The sequence below is a fragment of the Dromiciops gliroides genome, chromosome 3 (assembly GCF_019393635.1).
Source record: "Dromiciops gliroides isolate mDroGli1 chromosome 3, mDroGli1.pri, whole genome shotgun sequence".
Classification (NCBI taxonomy): Eukaryota; Metazoa; Chordata; class Mammalia; order Microbiotheria; family Microbiotheriidae; genus Dromiciops; species Dromiciops gliroides.
Window position 1 is genome coordinate 298,619,118 of NC_057863.1, and position 19,100 is coordinate 298,638,217.

At 35.9% G+C, this 19,100-nt stretch overlaps 1 long non-coding RNA gene across 1 annotated transcript in view; it reads left to right on the top strand.

Moving 5' to 3' along the window:
- Positions 1-19,100, top strand: part of LOC122745534 — a 372,633-nt gene that overhangs the window by 287,982 nt on the left and 65,551 nt on the right. The gene's annotated exons all lie outside the window — the stretch shown is intronic.

Here is a 19,100-nt window from a genome sequence, read left to right on the forward strand (position 1 = left end):
TCTTTGAGAAGCAAATAAATGGATTAGTGGAGTTTCTTTTATCCTGATCCTAAGGCAACATCATATCATTTCCTGGAATATTTGGTCCTTTCATATTCAATATTCAAGATAAATATTTTCAAAGGACTAACCTGAAAATAATTGTATAATACATTTTTTTGGCCAATATCTGTTTCAGGAGATTGATAAGAGAACTTCTACCAAAAACTTAATTAGACTTTCCAAATAAAATGAGCTTATATACTTATAGTGTCTTCATTGAAAACATAGAAATAGGTAAAGATTATGAAAAATATGCTAGAAAACATGGATACATGATGAACAATGCTCTTTACCTCCAGATAGAAAACTGATCATCTCAGGGTACAGATTGAAGCATACATTTTTTCTTTATTTTTATTGCCTTTTTTTTGGGGGGGGGAATGTGCAGTGGGGTTCAGCATGGCTAATGCAGAAATATGTTTTCACATGATCATATGCATAATGGGTGTCAGTTCTTTCTCTCTCAATGGGTAGGAAAAGGATGGAGAGAGGGAGAGAACTTGGAACTACAAATAAAATAATATTTAACAGGAAAAAATATGGACAATCTATAGAGCATATCCATTATGATATGTGTGTGTATGTATATTGAAATAGGTACAAAGTCATATGATCTGTATAGATGGAGAATACCAAAGGCGAAGAGTTGGGTCCAGAACGAAATAAAAGAAAGAACCTTTAGGAAATTGCTAAGTTTCATAGTTGACCCCAGAAATTTTGCTATTAGTCTGTGAGTCATGAAGCACAACAATCTCAGAAGAATTGAAAATGAGTATCACACAAAGGACAATGGAGAAAAACATGATGTGTGAGCTGGCTACAAAATATAAGAAATAAGGAATTTTAAAGATTTGAAATAAAATATCACATCAGGGAAATCTATGACCAAGAAAGAAGATGGGCTGGCCCCATGATAAGAACAATAGATAACAGGTATGTAGCCTGATTGTCCTGCTGATATCCACACAATATTAGGAGAAAACAAAGAATGCCTCTGGTACATTTAGCAGACTGTGGTGAACTTATGGGAAAGCATCAACAAAAGTCAAACAAGAATGACAGACATAGGCTGTGATGTTTACTGTTTAAGAGAACATTAATGATGTCAAAGGTTAATTTGAATATTTAAGTATAATTTAGCTTGCATAGATAAATGCAATAAAACTCCAATAAGCACCTACTGTGAGCCAGGCCCAGTAGTAGGAAATGGCCCAGTATGAAAAATAACACTCCCTGTCCCAAAAGGAGATTAGATTCAAATCCTGCTACTCAAGTAGCAGAAGGACAACTAAGTAAATAATTGTGATATTAGGGAAGTTGATATAAGTATGAAGGATAGGTCCTAACAAAGCACAATGAACAATTTGAGAAGGGGTGGTCAAAAAAAAGTTTCGTGAAAAAGTGGTATTTTAGGTATAAGACAGAGATAGAACTTTGGGGTAGTCAATTCTAGATACAAAACTTTTTTTATAGAACTAGAAAAGTCTGGTTTTCCTGAAATATAGACTCTATGAAGAGGAGAGATATGAGATGACTGTTCAAGTAGGCTGGAAACTGATTGTGTTGGGTCTTGAATTGTAGAAGAATTTATAGCTTATTTGGTAGGTAATGGCTTTTAGTTGAAGATTGCTGTGGTCACTTTAGGGCTATTCAAAAGGTCATTAAAATATCAATATAGAAGACAGATTAGAGTGGACACAGGTTGGAGACCTAGGCAAGAATAACTAAGGCCCTGAATTAGGTTGGTGTAGGAGGAGTTAAGAAAGGAAGGTTGAATGCAAGTTAGATTGGAGAGGTAGAAACAACGTTATTTGACAAATAATTGGGTCTGTGGGATGAAAGAAAAAGAGCACTCAAAAATGATTTTTACCAATGAGCCTGGAAGCTTAGAAGAATGGTGGTACCATTAAAAGAAATGGAAAACTAGGCAGTTGGCAGGCTTATGGGAAAGTTGATGGGGTTCAGTTTAAAAATGTTGAGTTTGAGGTTCTGGAGGAACAACTGGATATCTGTTGTTGGCATATAGGAGTGAAGCTCGGAAGAGAAATTGGATGTTTAGACATACTAAAGACTCATTTACACAGATGATGATAGTTGAATCCATGAGAGTAAATATCTGTAAGGGAGAGATGGTTGAGGTAAGAAAAGAGGGTCAGAACTTTGGAGAGCACCCACATAGAGAAAAATGAAGAGCTAGCAAAGGAAAAAGCTGCAGTCAGAGAGGTAAGACAGGAACCATGAATGTCAAGTGTCTTGAAGTAAAAAAAAAAAAAAAGAGAGTAAGATATCAGGATGTACTGGTTGACCCACCATTTCAAATGCTAGAGGGAAGTTAAGAAGAATAAGGAAAGAAAAAAAAAAGAAGAAAATTCTGGATTTGTTGATGTGACTTCAGTGATCTTGGAGAAAGATACTCAGAAAGAGTGGTACAGAATTTCAATCTATCAATTAGCATTTACTAATCATTTACTATGTGCCAAGCACTGTGCTAAGTATTGTGAAGATGATGAAAAAAAGTTCCTACACCCAGGGAGCAGTGAAGGGACTAGAATGTAGGTACTTGAGGATTAATGGGTGATGAAGCAGTAACAACTAATACTGACTGCTCCTACACACACACACACACACACACACACACACACACACACACACACACACCACACATGCGTGTGTGTGTGTGTGTGTGTGTGTGTGTGTGTGAGAGAGAGAGAGAGAGAGAGAGAGAGAGAGAGAGAGAGAGAGAGAGAAAGTGTGATGCAACCATGTATCTTTTATTTAAAACTGGAAAAGGCCAAAGTGATAGCTTGCTGAACCCTGCTTCATATAAACCATATTAGACAGATGTTTATTTAAGGATCTTCCAGAGAATAACTGGTTTTTCTCCTTTGTCAAATGACTTTATTTACATGAAAATGATTATTAAGCCATACCTCAGGCTTCTACTTATTCTAAAGAATCCCAATGTCTTCAACCTTTCTTTTGCATTTTTGGAGCAGCTAGGTGGTACAGTGGATAAAGCACCAGCCATGGATTCAGGAGAACCTTAGTTCCAATCTGGCCTCAGATACTTGACACTTAACAGCTGTGTGCCCCTGAGAAAGTCACTTAACCCTCATTGCCTGGCCAAAAAACAAACAATAAAAACCAAAAAAGGCCTATTTTCAACCCTGTAATGGTTTTTTTGGTGGTTACTTGGCTCCAGTGCATTGAAAAGCTGATCAGTGAAATAAATATCAATCAGATTTGTCTTATAGTTTTGTTATGTAGACTTCATTTTGAACATCTAGTTCAACTGGACTTCTTAGCAATAGTATCATTAGTGTACTGCAAGCAATATTATCATAATATACTGAAAACTCAATATGAGTACTCACCATTTTGATATGGCAGCTAAAAAGGCTAATGCAATCTGAGACTGCATTAATAAAAGTATAGTGTCTAGAATATGGGAGGTATATATTACCCACTATGTCTGTCTTAGACTACATCTGGAGTATTATGACTAGGTGAGGTGGGGAGGGAAGGGAATCAGCATTTATATATAACACACCGTGAACCAGGCAATTATCTCTTTTGATATTCATAACAGCCCAGCAAGATAGGCACTTTTATTAAGTCCATTTTACAGTTGAGAAAACAGGAAAACAGAGCTTAAGTGACTTGTCCAAAGTCATGTAGTTAATTGGAGGTCAGATTTGAACTTAGGTCGTCCTGACTCCAGGACTGGCACACAATCCACTGGGTCACCAAATTGCCCCTCCTACTTTTTAGAAATGTGCAAAAATAGAATGGTCTGATTTTAGTCTAATAAATGAACTAATAAATGGTTTAATAAAAAGCCTAATAAATGAACTTATTCAATTCAATTTAGTAAACAATTGTTAAACACCAATGTTCCATATACCGTGATGGGTGCTGGGGATACAAAGATAAAATCAAACCAATCTCTGCCTTCAAGGAGCTCACATTCTAATGGAAGTCTTTACATTCTAGACAATCATTTCCAAATGTTATAGAGATGATTTATACTTCAGGTGGGGGCTGAACTGCTCCCAATGACATGGACAGAGTTGTAAACAGAACTGATTCTAGAGTCAGAAAACATCCCACCACTGATATTTTCTACTTATATGAACTTGGGCAAATTATTTAGTTTCTCTGATCCTGTTTCCTCATTTATAAAATGTTTATGTTGAACTAGACTCCCCTCAATGTCCCTTTCAGCTATGCATGTATGTGTATGCATTTCCTGAAATCCAGTGAAGTTACACAGTTTTTGCTTCTATGAAATCTTTTGATTGTGACCTTTTCTGTAATGCCAGTGATCTGAGAAAATATTTTCCTTTCTACTATTAGCTGACTAGCAGTAAGTCTATAAACTTACTTAGTGAACTCATTTAATTCCACTCTTATAACCTTTATTCACTTATAAATTTTTATGGAGACTGATTAACATTTACTGACTGAGATTCATTTGAAAACTTTTGTTTTAAAAGGTCCAGCTGAACCAAACTTAAGGCAATACCCTTCAGCGGGGTGCCAAGTATCAAAGTCAGCCAGAGGCTTCAAAAATGTTCTTTGAGCCAACAAACAAATCCAAAATATCAAAGGGTTGCATTGAAACAGAAAGCTCACTTCACTCAGTCAACTGAGCCTATCAGGGAACATTTTGTTTGGATATTTTCCCATTAAGTACTCTAAAATGGCTTCATAGTTGATTTCATAAAGCTGTAATGGCAGACTTACAGGTTTGAAATTTTGGTGGCTTATAGTCATAGATATATTGGTAAATGTACACATGCACAATATGTACGATACAATTTTAAGTTTACTTTGCATTATTAACATTTTCTGAATCATTATCCTATTTCTAGGCAAGCAACATAATAATAAATCAAATCTTGATTTATAACATTTATTATTTTTTTTGAGGCAAAAACGCTCCCACTGAAAATTTAACAATTGGCTTTCCCTGGTTCAAACTGGCTTCAGCATATACCTGCTTTTCTTTTTTTAGGAGCTCAGTGGACCTAGTAACATGTCAACTCTAAATAATAGTATTTGGAAAAGCTTACCATTGAAAAGGAATTTCTCTTTACTTTGAGCCCTTGGCAGGCAGGACCTCTTCCATGATGTTGGTGGACACCACTGAGTTCCTCAATTGATGTTTATTTTTAGCTTTATGTTGAACACATTAATGAATAAATCAGTCAATATGCATTTTATGAGCCCTGTCTTTGGGGCAGACATAGTGCTAGGTGGGGAGGTATAAGCATATACAAGTGAGATAGTCTCTGTTCTCAATGAACTTATAGTCTACTGAACAAATGGTTAAATGTATAGGGCAAAATATAGGATGTCCTTAAAGTCAGTGCTGTTTTAAGCAACCAAAAACTTCCCCGAGTGAAGGGAATGATCATTTAGATAGTGCCAGGCACTGTTGTTAGCAGCAGATTTGAATTCAGGTCTTCCTAACAACAGGCTTAGTGCTCTATTTGCCATGCTACCAGCTGTCTCTAAGACTTTGAGGATACCCTGTATTGTGTCATAGAAACACTAAGTACATATTTATAGCTTATTTTGTAAAATGCATATTTATTGTATATTTACATATGACTATGTACACAGAGGGCAGTTAGGTGATTCAGTAGATAGAGTCCTGGGCCTGGAGTCAGGAAGACTTTTCTTCTTAATTCAAATATAGCCTCAGACATTTACTAATCTGTGTGACCCTGAGCAAATCACTTAGCCCTTTTTGCCCCAGTTTCCTTATTATTTTTTTTTTTTAGTGAGGCAATTGGGGTTAAGTGACTTGCCCAGGGTCACACAGCTAGTAAGTGTTAGGTGTCTGAGGCTGGATTTGAACTCAGGTACTACTGATTCCAGGGCCGGTGCTCTATCCACTGTGCTACCTAGCTGCCCCAGTTTCCTTATTTTTAAAATGAGCTGGAGAAGAAAATGGTAAATGACTCAAGTATCTTTGTCAAGAAAACCCCCAGAGCGGTCACAAAGAATGACAGATGTCACATTTACACATGACAGAAAAATGACTCAACATCAGCATCAATATACACAGAATAAAACTATATAATAATAAATAATAAATATATAATAAAATTGATATTTTGTGCTTTACAAATTGATGTTGCTATAGTTAACTTTTTCTTAAATAATAATAGTACAATGTTCTTAATGATACTGAGAACTTTGGGATAGTCTAGATTTATTTTTTTTATGTGTTAATTCATTTAACAAATCTTCAGTGAAAAGGACTGTAGCATATTTAATGTGGCTGGTAATATTTGCAGGGCCTAATGATATTGGAATTGCCTTTTAATTTGGTTCAGCAGTGAGAATTATGATTGTATTTTGGATCTGATTCTGAAAGGTATCTTTATGACTTAATTTTTAGTCATGAATGCTAATGCATTTAAAGAAGATATATCTTTTGCAGCAGATTCTTTAATGTATACTGTATATTCTCAAACACAGAAACTTCTAATATTGTTAGCACAGGACTCTTCAATGGACAAGAATTCAGATGAATCATCATTAGTCTTCTTCTTCTTTTTTTTTTCTTACTGTAACTGGATGAAAATGTGCTGGGTTTTTACTGCTCAGCTGAGAATACTCTGATGAAAAGCAAAACACTAAAGCCTGTAATTAGCTTTTGAAAAAATATTTCTTTCTCCTCCCTTACAGTAAGTAATATTCTTTAAGTTTCTTTTCGAGTTTGAAACTAGCAAAACAATGCAATATAACTGTTAAAACTTGGAAAGCTGGAGCTTGTGATCATGAAAACAATTAAGCTATATTCACAAGGGACTTCACATATTCAGATTAAACTTTTATGTAATAAAAGTAATGAAGACAGTCCTGTCTTCCTACCGTCTTTCATTCAGCTCCGGTGAGTACAACCCATGGTGGCAACAACTGCACTGGTAACTGATTGCCCTGGGAAGAATAGGAGGTATCTTTCCATGATGGAATTTATTTGTAAAATGGTCACCTTACATTTAATCCCACCTTAAATTATTATTTTTGCTTTTGCAATAGGCTAAATTCAATGATACCACCAAACATAACCTTTTCTACTGATTTATTTCAGAGCTTAATCCCTTGCAAAAGCAGAGCATTATTTGGCTGAGGGCTTAGCTGTGGACTTTAATCTCACTAGCTTCCCAATAAGAAACTGGGAAAACCTCTAATTTTTTCTCTTTCTTATGTCTTTTAGTAGCAAGATGAATTAATAGACTAGTATTTATTACATTCCTGCTACTTAGTGGCCAACACTGAGCTAGCTGTGATTGGGGTATGACTCAAAAGGAATATAAGATATTGTCCTTGTGCTTAAGTTGTTAATTTTTTCATGATAAATAAGATGTATTCTTAGCAGTTTGATGTGTTAGTGTACTTACATTAATTTTGATGTGTAGTAACATATATATGCATGTATATACACATATAAACAAATGATTCATGTTAAATGATATTATTTCTACAACATTTAAAATGAACTTTGCTTATTAAAGATAATTTTGATGTCAAAACTTTTAATTCTTAAAACTAGTTATGATGATGATGAAAATATTTAAATTTATACTGGTTTTAATTTTGATATTAGCTTTTGGGAGCCATACAGAAAGGGGAAGATATAAGTGGGGTAACCAAGATGGTTAGGATAGGATTTTAAACAAATTATATATAATAGTTGTATACTCTGTTGGTAGACAATAGGGTCATAATATCCTGAGTCCTCTTACTTAATCTCTCTGGAAACTCACTTGGCTCACAACTCAAGCATTATCCAGTTCACCTTAATGCTAATACCACTCTTTTAATTGTGTGTTTGTTTGGTTTGTAGTGTAAGAGGCAGCAAATAGATAATAATCAAAGGAAATGGATCAATTCTTGGAAGAGAGATGAATGTGCTTAGTGCTGCATGGCTATTCTTCATTGGACAGTCAGACTATCTATTCACAATTGAAGAACTTCATTGTTGCCTAAAGGTTAGGGTTATGGTGAAACTTAAGTATGTAAAAGATAGGTATAATTGTTTGGGGCTATTAATACATTTTATACCATAAAAAGGTCATCATATTGAGATGTTGGAAAATTATAATAAGCATACTTTCTTTAATTTATATAGAAGAACCAATGTAAATTCACATTAGTAGAATGTAAACAATTTAACTTTTAAAATGTAGGTACATATTTCTATGTTAGTATTTCTATTGGGCATATGAGCAAAGATTGAACCTGAGATTTTGTTGGTATAGGGAACTCCCAGATAAAGAAATTCTTTCTACTAATTCAGGTCATCATGTTTTATGAAAATTTTAGTCTTAAAGAGTGACCTAGAGCAGTGAGAATTTAAATGACATGCCTAGGATCAAAGAGCAAGTGTGGGTCAGATCAAAACTTGAACACAGTTCTTCTTTGCTAAGAAGGAGAGAGCAAATGAGAGTGGGAAAAAAGAGCATTTGTTTAATATGCAAAGCTATCTTTTAAGCACTGGGGATTCAAGTAGAAAACCAAGATAATTTTTGCTATTAGGAGCTTCCATTTTAATAGAGGCAATGATATCTTTTAGTCTGAAGGTTTTGATTGACTTCTTCCTGTTAGAAAGTTAGGTTTGTGGATAATTGAACTGAGTACTCACTTAACACTTTTAAGATAAGACCATGTATATTGTTATACTTAGTTTATTTTTGAGACTGTTGAAATAAATATTTTATGCATTGACGATTCATCAGCATGGATATTTGCTGGTATAGATTGTAAACCCTTCACAGCTCTTGTCATTTGTGATTCTTGTTTATGATCTTCCATCAGTTCTTCATAGAGGATCCAACCAATGAATTGGAGACCTTCTCATTTTCTTTAATCACTTGAGCTATACATCTATTGTCCTTTATTATCCTATGTGACTGGCCCAATTCTTTTTTCATTGTGTGTTCTTGGCAATGTGTTTTGTCCTGTATTGTGTAGAAGGGCATCATTGGCAATATGCTGCATCCTACTTATACCCAACATTCATTTTCCCAGGGCCCTTTGGGTTTCCTGCAGTCTTAATGTGTCTGAGATGAATAGCATCAACAGAAGACCATTCATATTAATGAGATGAACTTTTGTGCCAGCAAACAGCTTAGTACTATTGAATGCATTGCAAAATTTCACAAAACTAGTTCTCCTCCTCCTATTCAATGCTAGGATCAGGTCATTATCAGTGTGACTCATGTGACCACACACATATGTATGTTTAGCTCCTTCTCAAAACTCAGTGGATCATTGAATGAAGCTTTCTACATAGTATATTCTCATAGATTCTTACATAATTTTACTGTTTGTGAGATACTTTGTTTGAGAGGTCTTCAGTAGTGCTTTTTATCATACTGAGAAAATGCTTCTAAAACTCAATAAACAATAGAGTAAAATTTTATGTTTTCCGTAATTTTTGTTTAGGTGTTATGACTATTATAACATGGATTTCTGGAGAAAACTATCTTTAAAAGGGTTTCATTCTTATTTTTTCATCAAAGGCACACAGAGTATACATAGACCATTCTCATTAGAAATCAGTTCAACTAAATTCAGCAATTATTTATCAAAAGTTTAGTACATTTGAGGCACCATTCTACCTGCTAGGGATATAAAGGCAAAAATAAAATAGTCCCTGACCTTAAGGAGCTTATATTCTATGGAGAGATGCGGGAGATACATGCATGCAGACATCTGTAAGGACCTAAAATTCTAGCTGTGTTGTCTAAAATCTAATGAGAGGTTGCCTTAAATTAGAAGCTTTAGAGGGGCAGCTAGGTGGCACAGTGGATAAAGCACCGGCCCTGGATTCAGGAGTACCTGAGTTCAAATCCGGCCTCAGACACTTGACACTTACTAGCTGTGTGACCCTGGGCAAGTCATTTAACCTCCATTGCCCCGCAAAAAAAGAGTTTAGCCTTTTAAGTATTTATTAAAGTGCATTAGAAGTCAGTGAAGAGAGAGATAGAGGAAAAAAGCAAACTTCATCTTACTATCTAATAGAGCCCAGCATCTCTCCTCCCACCAAGCCCAAGTCCAGAACCACAAGGGCCTCTCTCCCCACCACTTCTCCCAGAAGCCTCCTGGGAAACTGGAAACAGGGCCATCCACACACACAGCTCCAAGCTAATTGCTTGGTAGCACTGACTGACAGGACCCACAGAAGGCAGACACAACTTCTGGATGCTGAAGTCAAATGTTTTCAGGCCAGAGCTTACAATGTCCCTCCCAGCAGGGGTTGTCATTCCAATTCTCACAGTCCCCCCTATGCTTCATGCGATGTTATAGATGCCTATGACTAACAAAGTAAAGGGAATGAAAAGAGAACAAGAAATTGAGCAACACATTGACAAAGGCTAATAGGGGCACTCCCCTATTAGCAGGTAGACATTACAAACAGAAAAACTAAAGGGGGCACTCCCCTTTAGTAAATGGACATTATAAACAGTGTATACAATGTGAAAAAGGAAAACAGATGATTCTTGGCATGTCCTCTGGGTGTAGTTGTGGAATGGAAGCCTCTCAGGTATTTCAGATGCTGGTATTCAGCTGGGAAATTTTCCTACAAAACTGAGCTTAACACAACTTTAAATAGCTTTGCCAATAATCAAATCAAACAATGAGAGTTGTCAAAAAAACGTGTAAGGAAATTCAGAATCTTAGTTGTTACACATGAAACATAATAAAAAATTGAAATATTCTCTAAAACTTAATATTCTACACCCCCACCCCCATGGAGGATAAATTGAGAAGACAATTGTGATATTAATTTAGAAAATATTTTTTTATCTTTGTTTCATCACCTTTTTTTTTTAATTTTTATAGGGTTAAGAGACTTTCCCAGGGTCACACAGCTGTGTCTGAGGCTTGATTTGAACTCGGGTACTCCTGAATCCAAGGCCAGTGCTTTATCCACTATGCCACCTAGCTGCCCCTATGTTTCATCACCTTTTACAACATCTCCCTAATTATCCTCATTCCATATGAGAAATTAAAGATTCTAATATAATTAGTAGCAGATGTCAAGGCCAAATCCAACACCGTATTTATCATGACACCTCAGATAATTATGGGGCTTATCATAAAAGAACAGAGAAATAATTGATTCAGGCTTAATCAGATGCATAGAATGGAGATGTCCATGACATCAGGCACATAGGAGGGGGAATTGAAATCAGGTGTCAAATGAGATGGCATAACCCGGCCATGCAGTGCCATGTGGAGGAAAATTAAACCAAGAAAATCCAACATTGACATTTGCCAATAGCCTTTTTCTCAGCCTTTCCCAAAGCAGTGCAGTATCTGGACTTCATGCATTTCTCCCCTAATGTGACAGTTCAATGTCTACTCTTCTATGTATTCCCCTTGTGATTGGATGGCATCCTGGCCAACCGGCATCTGATAACTCAGAATGAAGGAAATTAATGTCTTAAATGATAAGTTCGCATAATCCAAGTCTCATATGTATTTAAAAATTGGGGATAATAATGATTGCAAAAAACGTGAATGTGCCTAGACTCAGAATATAACATACAATTATGCAATAATTCCAAGTAATAATGTTTTTTACTAAGTATGCAATTATTTTGTGAAAAATCAGAATGTATTTTGATAGAAATTAAAACACAATCTTAAAAGAATAAGAATCTGTACAAAAATAAGTCCATACTATTGAGTTCAAAATGTAGTTGCAATAGCATAAAAAAGAAACCCTTATGTAGCATTCGAACTGATTTTTTTCTTAAATTAATTTTTTCAAGTCTAGAACATTAAAAAAATTCCATATCTGAAATCCCCAAATCACATATTATTATATTATACACTTATCAATTAGCACTGATTGACAGGACCCACAGACAGCAGACACAACTTCTGGATGCTGAAGTCACATGTTTTCTTTTCAGGCCAGAGCTCGCAATGTCCCTCCCAGAAGGGGGTGTCATTCTAATTCTCACACATGCCAGTCATAGATAAGCTAAAGTCTTCTTCATTGTTATTTCTGTAAGAAGTACCATTTATGCTATATCCTATCATTCTTTTTATTTGTCTTGAAATTTTACCTTGTAGCATCTTTAAAGCCATGTTAGCATGAATTCCTTATGTGCTTAATGCCATGGGGAAAATATGAGGGGATTGTTGGCCATGATGACATCTTTCTTCCCTTTCTATTTTCTCGCTTTTCTTTTTTTTTTCATTGCAAGGGGTGGTTCACCAAATAGGGAAGTAGGGAGGGCCATATCTAAAAATTAAGGTAATGTAAAAACAAAGCACTCAATAAAAATAAAGTAATAAATATTTTAAAAATAAATAAGTGAATTAAGAGAATGGAAGAAAGCAGAGTCCTTGACTTTTTTTTTTCCTGTTCCAGGAAACTAGTTTGGATAATTTCAGAAAATGTTCCCCCACATGACCTTCCTTTCATCCAGATGACTCAGCAGGAATAGACACCTCAGGAACCTGTGGTGTGTTTTTCCATTTCTCTGTCATCTTCAACCAGATCTCATTAGAAGAATCCAGTACTACCTGAAATTTCAGAAAGTCCTTACCTTTCAACCTTCAAATACCCCCTTTTCTATCCCTACTACTGGCAGGACTTTGGATCTACTACTATCTCTTTAGAGTTCCCAGTCCATTGAAACCATTAGATCTCTCCTGTCCAACAGTGGTTGTCTGGGATTCTCCAATCCCCCTCATTCCCTCACCTTAATCTCTTTCTCTTAGGACATGGTTATATTGCTTAGATGATCTGGCAGTCACCAAATATAATCCTTATATTATAAGATGGAAGACGATCAGGTCTTACCATCCACACTGCTACCCTTCAGATTCCCAGGAATTGTGATCTTACCTGTTAATGTATCTTTTTTGTTCCATAAAAGATTTTTTATATTTTCCAGTTACATGTAGAGATAAATTTCAACATTGTTTTTATAAGATTTCTAGTTTCAAATTTTTCTCCCTCCCTCCCATCCCTCCCCCCCAAGACAGAAAGGCAATCTGACATAGGTTATATATGTACAATCAACATTAAACATATTTCTGCATTAGTCATAATGTGATTAGAAGAATCAGAGCCAAAGGAAAAACCTCAAAAAAGAAAGCAACAACAAAAACAATAGAAATAGTATGGTTCAATCTGTATCTAGATTCCACAGTTCTTTTTTTTCTGGATTTGGAGAGCATTTTCCATCATGAGTCTTTTGGAACTATCTTGGACCATTGTATTGCTGAGAAGAATCAAGTCTATCACAGTTGATCAACACAAAATGTTGTTGATACTGTGTACAATGTTGTCCTGGTTCTGCTCATCTCACTCAGCATCAATTCATGTAAGTCCTTCCAGGTTTCTCTGAACTCAGCCTGGACATCATTTCTTACAGTACAATAGTATTCCATTACATTCATATACCAAAACTTGTTCAGCCATTCCCCAGTTGATGGGCAACCCCTCAAATTCCAATTCCTTGCCACCACAAAAAGAACAGCTATAAATATTGTTGTATATGTGGGTCCTTTCCCCTTTATTATGATCTCTTTGGGGAAAAAAGACTGAATAGTGGTATTGCTGGGTCAAAGGGTATGGCATAATTCCAAATTGCTCTCCAGAATGGTTGGATCAGTTCACAGCTCCACTAACAATGCATTAGTGTTCCAATTTTTCCACATCTTCTCCAACATTTATTATTTTCCTTTTTTGTCATATTAGCCAATCTGATAGGTGTCAGGTGGTACCTCAGAGTTGCTTTAATTTGCATTTCTCTAATCAATAGGATTTAGGTCCTTTTTTCATATGGCAATAGATAGCTTTGACTTCTTCAATCAGAAAGCAACTGCCTGTTCATATCCTTTGACCATTTCTCAATTGGGGAATGACTTGGATTCTTATAAATTTGATTTAGTTCCTGATATATTTTAGAAATGAGGCCTTATCAGAAAAACTGGCTATAAAATTGTTTCCAGGTTTCTGTCTCCCTTCTAATTTTGGAATGTATTGCTCTGTTTGTACAAAAACTTTTTAATGTAAGGTAATCAAATCATCCATTTTGCATTTCATAATATTCTCTATCTCTTGTTTGGTCATAAACTGTTCTCCTTTCCAAAGATCTGAGAGGTAAACTATTCTTTCCTCTCCTAATTTGACCTATGTATCACCTTTTATGTCTAAATCATGTACCCATTTTGACCTTATTTTTAGTATAAGGTGCAAGATGTTGGTCTATGCCTAGTTTCTTCCATACTCTCTTCCAGTTTTTCCAGCAGTTTTCGTCAAATACTGAATTTCCTATCCAGAAGCTAGAGGCTTTGGGTTTCTCAAACAGTACATTATTAAAGTCATTTACTACTGTGTCTCCTGTGCCTAACCTATTCCATTGATACACCACTCTATTTCTTAGCCAGTACCAGATAGTTTTGATGACTGGTGCTTTATAGTAAAGCTTCAAATTTAGTACAGCTAGCCTACCTTCCTGTGTATTTTTTTCCATTAGTTCCCTAGATATTCTTGACTTTTTTTTCCCAGATAAATTTTGTTATATGTTTTTTCTAGCTCTATAAAATAATTTTTAAGTATTCTGATTGGTATGGCCCTAATAGTAAATTAATCTAGGTAGAATTGTCATTTTTATTATATTAGCTTGGCCTATCCATGAGCAATTGATATTTTTCCAATTGTTTAGATATGATTTGATTTTTGTGAAAAGTGTTTTGTAATTGTGTTCATAGAGTTCCTGTGTATGTCTTGGCAGGTAGACTTTCAAGTATTTTATATTGTCACCTCTATTATTTAATATTGTACTAGAAATGTTAGCTTTAGCAATCAGAGGTGATAATGGATATCCCAGTTTCACTCCTGATCTATTGGGAAGGCATCTATCTTATCACCATTACATATAATGCTTGTTGATGGTTTTAGGTAGCTTCTGCTTATTATTTTAAGGAAAGCACTATCTATTCCTAAGCTCTCTGGTGTTTTTATTAGGAATGGGTGCTCTATTTTGTCAAAAGCTTTCTCTGTATCTATTGAGATAATCATATGATGATTATATGGGGACAGAAATGAAATCAACACAAGAAAATTATGAAAAACGAATCAGCAGCCTGTTAATGTATCTTAAAGACCCTGGGCTCTTCCATCCTACATGCAGTTGAACTCCCACGTATGTTATACAACCTATTAGAAGGTAAGTTCCTTAAGACCAGGGACTCTCTTGATTTTCCATTTGCTTATAAGCATGCTTGGAACAAAGCATTGGTTATCATGTATGCTTTTTCATTTATTAATTCTACTTCCCCAAACAATTTTCCATTGGCAGTTTCACTTAATCGCCCTTTATTCCTCTGAAAACTTTTGTTCCATTAATTTCATAACTAGTTCATTTTTCCCCCCTAATGTTTCTGAAGCCTTTGTTGCTCTCTGTTGACATTATCTGACCAATTGAAGAATTTGCTTTCTGATTAATTTGAGAGCACACATTTTTTGGAAGATAGATAGATTATGCAAGAAAGTAGGGAACTGCCATATCTACTTCTGTTTATGTACAAGGTAGAACCTGAATATCCATTCCTTTAATTTGGTGGTTTAAAGTCTTTATAAGGCTTGTTAAAATTACCATGAAGAAACTTGGAAGCTGCATGAAGAAGTGATTTAGAATCCTGAGATCCAGAATCTATTTCTGGCTTTGCAAATTGACCTTAGGCAAGTTACTCTTTATTCTTGTCATGGGGTGCAGAGCACCCCAGAAGTTCTCTGGGGCACATCAAGGAACCTTCTCCTTGAGAAACCAAACCAGAGGACAGATAACTCCTAGAGAGAACCAAATGGGACTGAGTAGCTTTCAGATTCCCACCCTTCATTTGGTCTCCCTTACTCTTGGGAGATAAATTTGGGTGTGGCTGCGGCCTTTGTGTCCTGAACGAGGGAATCCGTAGCCACCCCTCACCCAATTCCTCTAGTCACTACCAGTGGGGGATGGTCCTCCACTCCTCACCCAATTCCCCCAGCTACCACCATGGGGGATGGTCCTTTCCTCACTAAAGGAACTTTCCACAGGCAGATGGTCACCTCCATCAGTCCTCTATAAAAGTACCTTCCATTCGCCTTTTCAAGGAGATTGGTACCTCTGAGCCACATGCTTTGTGCCTATCTCCTCATGAGAAGTCCAGGGATTTCTTCATGGTTTCCTCCCCCCACCCTTCCCTTCCCGTGCCCCTGAATAAACTACCACCCTATTCTAAATACTTTTGTGTGCAAGAGGTATAATTCTTTAAAGAGGAATTCCTAAGAACCCCAACCCCTAACCTAACCCGTACCCCCATTTTCCCCATTACATTCTCTTATATGTAATATGAAGGAGTTAGATTAAATGATTTTTTTTATGTTCATTTTGTCTTGAAATTATATACTTCCTTTATAATTACAGCAGATATGGAAATACTTTGAGGATTTGCAATATTATTCATTCCCTGTTTTTATTATTTTAAAAAAATCATGAAGAACCAATTAGATTTTCAGAAATTGGCTTTTGGCATTATTAAATAATTGAATGATTAAAAAAAAAGCTGTGGTAGTTTGCAGGGAAAGGACTGATGATCACTTAAAGAATCTTTATCTGTCACCACAGGTATGTGGGAGTTAGATCCAAAAGTGGTTGCATGAGATAAAGATATGATAAAACACAGTTGAATCATTCCCTTACCAGGAGAGGGTGAGAGGATTTAAAGCATTTTTCAGGAAAAGTCTTTATAAATAAATTCCCCTGACTCTCCTATTTTTGTTTCAATTGACTTATTACAGGTGGTGACTGTGACATTAGGGTTTTAGCCTAGCAGGGACTGCTGATATGTCAATATTTTCTCCTCTTCCCCTGATTTGCCTTGTACCTGTGTATGGAGTCATTTACCTTTAAATGGAGACTGCAATTTGGAATAACAAAAATTGACAGGATGCCAACAAACCTACTCAGGCAGAGGAGATGACACTTCAGTTAGAAAGTGAAAGTAAAATTAACTAAAGATTTTTTAAAAAGGTAGAGGAAAAAAATAATAGTGTCAAAAAGAAACCAAAATCATAGATGTGCTGCAATGCAGATATACACATGCTGATAGAATGCCATCAGCCACAAAAAGAGGCTATGCTGAAAAATCTAGAAGATGTTGGATGGCAGCATTGGTTTGGTTTTTCCCTTTAATTTCAGGTAAAATTTACATTCATTTATCAACAAGGACTTTTATTAAGGGACCACAATGGGCCAAGCACTATGCTAAGATATAAATGTAACTACCTTCTCAGAGCTCAGATTCTTTGGGTGGAAATGATGTACACACAGATAACTATGAAATACACGAAATACAAGAAATTTGAGGGGGAGGTCCCTAATTGATAGGGATATAAGAAAATATATTTTGCTGGTCAACTTGAGCTGACCCTTGAAAGTAGCCCTTTGGGATTGCAAGAGGTGGAGACAAGGAGAGAAAGCATTCTAGGCATAGGGGACAACTGTTTAAAGACATGAAAACAAATGAATAATTTGTTGTTCATTCTGTGGTGCCTGAATCTTTATGACCACGTAGAACTGACTGTCCATGGGGTTTTCTTGTCAAAATTGCTGAAGTGGTTTGTCATTTCCTTCTCCAGTGAAATGAACAAGTTCTGGAGGTCAATTAGCACAGGACATGAATGTATGCAGGGGATTAATAATAGGCCAGAACTATATTATGAAGGATTTAAATGCCCAGTAGAATTTGTATGTTACCCTAGGGGCAATAGGGAACTCCTGAAGCTTCTTGAGCAGAGGAGTGAGATGGTTAGACCTCTGCTTAAGGATTATCAATATAGCAACTGTGGGGAAGAGACATTGGAGAAGGGAGACATGAGGCCAAGAAGATCATTTAGAGATTATGTTGTGGCCTAGGTAACAATCATTCAAATATGTTTTATTAAGTGACTACTATCAAATGAGATAATATTTATAAAGAAAAAAACTCAACCATGCCTGACATTTAGTAGACACCATATAAATACTTGTTCTCTCCCTCTACACTCTCACTCTCTTGTAGTATATAGCCTGAAACAAAAATAAATTTTTTGCATTGTTAATCCTGCTAGCAAACAGCTCTTGTTCTCAAGAAACATTTTGTTGGGAAAACAGCATGTGAAGAGATAAATTATACACAGAATAAATGAAAATATAAATCCAAGGCTATTTGTGGGACATCAGATAATGAGGCTATCATGGTGTCTCTGTAAATGGAGACAAGGGAACAGAAGGGAAATATGGCAATACCTGGCAACTGATTTGCTATCTGGGTGAAGAAGAGTTAAAGAGCAAGGATAACCCAAACTGCAAATTGATTGACTGAATGATGGTGGGTACCTTACTGTATTATATATTGGGGTGGGGGGGGCATGCTGGCTAGTTTACCTTTTGAATTAAACACTATAGTTCAACAGATGCCAAGGTCTTACAATGAGAATGCTGGTCTTATGAAATAATAGGAGGGGGAAGATGGCTTAGTTCACTGGAGCATTTAAAACTAAATCTAACCCTGGATGGTGACTGCCTTTCCAAGTAAGAGGAATTCAAATTCAGCATAAATATTGAGGAAAGCATGTGGGTGTACTTATGTTCTGTATTGTTATGAGCATATGAAGACCGTATTCCTGAACTAAGTGTGCCTTTGAAATGCAAGTTTGTTGTTATTATGTAAATAGGGACTCCAAGTGCTCAGCTGTTTTCCCTAGGTAGAGACAAAGCTTGAATTCCAGGTCCAATAAGCTTTCTTGGTTTTCTCCAGCTGTCTTGGCAGCATGACTACTTGCAGAAGCCAATAAAATATGTAGACTAGGTAGCTCCATCCAGAAAGATTACTTTTTAAAAACTGGACTTGTGGGCATATTCATTGAAATAATGGGTTTAAACATTCTGTGTGTAATGGCCTTGGATTTGGTGATGGAGTTTTTCTTCATTGACATTCACGTGTTGCATTTTGAAAAAAATACCATGGGTAAAACATTAAGA